The sequence below is a fragment of the Rhinopithecus roxellana genome, chromosome 20 (genome assembly GCF_007565055.1).
Source record: "Rhinopithecus roxellana isolate Shanxi Qingling chromosome 20, ASM756505v1, whole genome shotgun sequence".
Classification (NCBI taxonomy): Eukaryota; Metazoa; Chordata; class Mammalia; order Primates; family Cercopithecidae; genus Rhinopithecus; species Rhinopithecus roxellana.
This window is the reverse complement of record NC_044568.1, coordinates 31,164,252-31,168,860: the sequence shown is the minus strand read 5'-3', so window position 1 is coordinate 31,168,860 and position 4,609 is coordinate 31,164,252. Positions and strand designations below refer to the sequence as shown.

General features: G+C 35.4%; 1 non-coding gene across 1 annotated transcript; it reads right to left on the bottom strand.

Moving 5' to 3' along the window:
* Positions 1 to 3,084: 3,084 nt before the first annotated feature.
* On the bottom strand, positions 3,085 to 3,191 carry LOC115895404. The gene has a single exon (XR_004055600.1). It is a non-coding gene; the product is annotated as a U6 spliceosomal RNA (small nuclear RNA).
* Positions 3,192 to 4,609: the final 1,418 nt, after the last annotated feature.

Sequence of the window (4,609 nt, the reverse complement as noted above, 5' to 3'; positions counted from 1 at the left end):
TCTCAAAAAAAAAAAAAAAAAAAAAAATCTTGAAAAAACACACAGATATGAAATAAGGACAGCTGCAGTCTATTATGAGCACCTTAAAGACCAAGACTATGTGTTTGTCACCTGTAGCTTGCAAAATCTAACTTGTAAAAGTTCTTCAATTGATATGTACTAAATTAAAAGTGTCCTCACACAGTTCAGACTGTATAATGTATTTGGTGTCACATTTAGGTAGCATAGTAGCATTTTTGTTATTGCAAAGCACTTTTATACTTTTATTATAATTTGTTGAGCCTAGAGTTGGACTATTAGGGTATTCATTACAATAACCTTTTGGCTACTGGTAAAAGAGTATTTTGTTCTAACAAAATTACTGTTATGACAATTAACTAGTGGAGAGAAGAACTGATCTTGTTCTAATGAAGTAAATGTATCTCATTCAATTTCAAATTAGGAAGAATGAAGTCAATAAGTGAGACCTTGTTGGTATAAGAATATGAAACATGACCTGTGCTTTTCAACAAGAAATTGCTTTTCTGACCTCTACACTTGGTATCTTTAAAAAATGATTTTCTATTAGTATTAGTGCACACTGGATAAGTTTTATAGTTCTTATTCACTTTTGTTTATGGTACCAGAAAGGTATTGTTGAGGTCCCAGTTTTAAAAAGTTACTTTTTTTAGCGACATAAATCACTATGTAATACAGTTGACCTTTGAACAACAGGAGTTTAACTTGCAGCAGTCTAATTATATGCAGATTTTCTTCTACCTCTGCCACCTGAGACAGCAAGACCAATCTCCTTTCTCCTTCTCCTCAGCCTACTCAAGTTGGAGACCATGAGCATGACCCACTTCCACTTCCACATAATAAATAGTACATATATTTTTATCCCTTATGATTTTCTTAATAACCATTTTTCTCTAGCTTGCTTTCTTGTAAGAATAGAGTATAGTAACACACGTAACATACCAAATGTCTTCGCTGACTGTTTATGTTATGAATAAGGCTCCTGGTCAATAATCATCTATTAGTAGCAGCTAATTTTGGAAGGGAATCAAAAGTTACACACAGGTTTTCAGCTGCACACAGGGTCAGTACCGCTAAATCCTATGTTGTTCAAAGGTCAACTGTAATTGACATTTATTTACTAAATAAAAGCCTTCTTTTTTTTTTTTTTTTTTTTGAGATGGAGTTTTGCTCTTGCTGCCGAGGCTGGAGTGCAATGGCGTGATCTCGGCTCACGGTAACCTCCGCCTCCCAGGCTCAAGCGATTCTCCTGCCTTAGCCTCCCGAGTAGCTGGGAATACAGACATGCACCACCATGCATGGCTAACTTTGTATTGTTAGCAGAGACAGGGTTTCTCCATGTTGGTCAGGCTGGTCTCGAACTCTCGACCTCAGGAGATCACCCCGCCTCGGCCTCCCAAAGTGCTAGGATTACAGGCATGAGCCACACCATGCCCAGCAATGAAAACCATTTATTTTAAAAATTAAATAGAAGCTCCAATTTCATAACACAAGCCAGTTTGCTATAATGAGACTATAAAACATACCACATACTAACTTAAAAATCCTTTTTGTTATTTATACAAAAAATATCATATAAGTTTTTAGGGACTACGATTAAAGAAATGATTCATTTCAGATAATACTGTTTGAGATTATGAATTATCTACACATAACTTTTTAAATAATTCTGAAATCTAACCTACTAAGAAGAAATTTAAAACACACACATATATGTGTATATGTGTGTGTGTATATGTATGTGTGGGTATATGTATACATGCAATTTACATAGTAAGCTTTTAAACTACTCTTTGGTGATTAAAACTTCCTAATTCTTATTTGTTAATCTATGGTAAGACCACCAAGAGTAATTTACTACCAGAAGTCTTACCTGGATTGCTATTTTGAGGATTTCTAGGTGTCTCGTTTTCTTTGTATTCAGACATTAGTTGGTGAATGCTATGTCTAAAAAAGTAATAAGTAAAATTACTATTTAAAAACTGATATAAAAATAATTACCAAAAATATTAAATTCTTAGAGTATTTCAAATGATACCAGTGTTAATTTTAGAATTTTAATTATCCCATACACTTCTAATTTGTAAGCTCTACAAGCTTCTCTTTAAGCTTCTAATTAAAGAAGAAAAAAAATAACATGAAGTACTCATGAACTGAAGGCAGTATAGTTCAGTAAATTAACTTGCATTAGCCTGACATAATGGAAAGTGTCTTAACTCAGAATAAGCCCTAGCTCCATAACCAAAAGCTACTAGTTCTTGGATAAGTTGCTTTTGTTAGGTTCAATGTGTTCTTCTAAAAAGTGAGAATTTTGCTGTCTTATTTTACTAGGTTGTTATAAAAATTTAGTGAGATAACATATTTTGAATGCTCAGAAAAATAGTGAAGCAATGAAATAATTTGTTCTTGAACTTTATTATTGGTGAAACTATCTTAGAACTGCAAAAAAAAAATCCAATGTGTATTTTTTGTAGGTTCTAATATTGAAATGTTGTGGTATTTGGGAAATGTTATTGAGTCCTAATTTTGTTTATTAGGTGTTCTACTCTTTGTGGCTTAGAATTTAGGGCATCTCATATATTTCATGGTTTGTAACTACATTTATTTATAAACCTATTATCTCACTAAATTAGATAACATAATTGCCTACTGCTACTGAACTCATCAATCATACCAAAGGCAAAAACTAATAAATATCAAGACCTGCCTTCGACTACTATTCCTTCTTCACAGACTCAAACTCTGAACCAGTAGGTCTTTGTTAGAATGATGCTTAATCTCCATGTTCACCTCCAACTGACATAAAAGATAAAATTCCTTTTGTAAGTTCCATGAAGGAGATGCAAGTTGACATTTTCTCATTTCTGAGATACATACTAACAATATATTTGCACACAATATCCCGTGTTTTACTCAGCTCCATTCTCATTCCATAGATCACTGTACGTGAATATTTTTGTAGTGAAAATCACAATTTCAATATTAAGTGCCAACCATTTTGCTTTGACTCATGCTGTCTCCTTGGAGCTAGTCAGAAAATTGTGAGATGACCTTCCAGGGACTGCACAAAATATGAACCACTTCATGAATTTGTGTGTCAGCCTTATGCAGGAGCAATGCTAACTTTCTCTGTATTATTCCAGTGTTACTATGTGCGCTGCTGAAGCAAGCACAAAACCCTGCTTTACACGTGAATACTCATGAGTCATGGATGAGACTTAGCTCTGATAAACCCAATAAACATACTTGAGATTCAGATAATTCTATTGAATGGCTTCCTGTGAGGTAGAATATGAAAATATTTTTAAAACTTGAGGTAGAATTGCAAGTAATTAGGCCCAGCACGGTGGCTCATGCCTGTAATCCCAGCACTTTGGAAGGCTGAGGCAGGTGGATCACTTGAGGTCAGGAGTTCGAGACCAGCCTGGCAAACATGGTGAAACCTCGTCTCTACTAAAAATACAAAAATTACCCAGGTGTGGTGGCACACGCCTGTAATCCCAGCTACTTGGGAGACTGAGGTGAGAGAATTGCTTGAACCCGGGAGGCAGAAGTTGCAGTGAGCCAAGATCACACCATTGTACTCCAGCCTGGGCAACAGAGTAAGACTCCATCTCACAAAAAAATAAATCAATCAATAAAAGAAAGAAAGAAAGAAATGCAAGTAACTTGGGAGATTTTCATTATTATGGAAATCAGATCACTTGAAGATAAAACCACAAATTGAAAAAAAAAAAAAAAAAAGAAAACAAAAATTGGCACCATTGCTCTGGGGAAGGATAATATAGAACCTTCCACTCCCTAAGAAAATACGCTAACCAGCATATAAAGGAACCTCAGAGTACAGATCTGGTAACAATGGAGTAAGAAAACACTGTTCTCTTTCTGCAACATTATTTAACTTCTTTGACAGTTTAGAACAATCTCAACTAACATTTAATAGAGAAAAGACAAACAAGGGCCTCAAAGAATAACTTACCATGAAGGCCTCAGCTAAGTCTAGGCTAAGATGTGGGCTCCACATAAGGTTTTGAGTGTGGGGGAAGGTTGGTCAATTTTCTCACTATGTGTGTGGCTAAAGCTAGGATGCCCAGCTGTCAGAGCAGGATGCTGGTGCTTTGGGAACAATGGCTGAGCATATATGTATGTGAACTAAAAAAGTTATAGCTATGAAGTCTATGTATGAATCACTATGAAAACTGAGGGCTCTGAATTAGTAAGCGAATCCTGGTGGGAAAAGTCAAGCATTAACAGACGGCAGAACCCCTTTTAATGGCAACAACGCAGGAAAAGAATCAATGGAAACAGCAGAATGATTAGAATGTCCTTTTCATCCCTTCCTTCTGACTGGTAAAAGAGTGTCATTTTATCCTTCTTGGACTTAGAAACCCCTTAGGTTCTTGAAAAATTAAAGGAGGAGGGAATCGGAGATAGCCCTCAAATACAGTATGAGATTTTCTGCTAAACTGAACATTTCAACACCCAAATAATTAATTAGAGAAACGAGAGATGTGGCACTATTTTTATCCTGTGCATGTGGCTATACTTGGAGTAAAAGGGACAATGTTGGGATCTCTAAGTTAAAGATCTC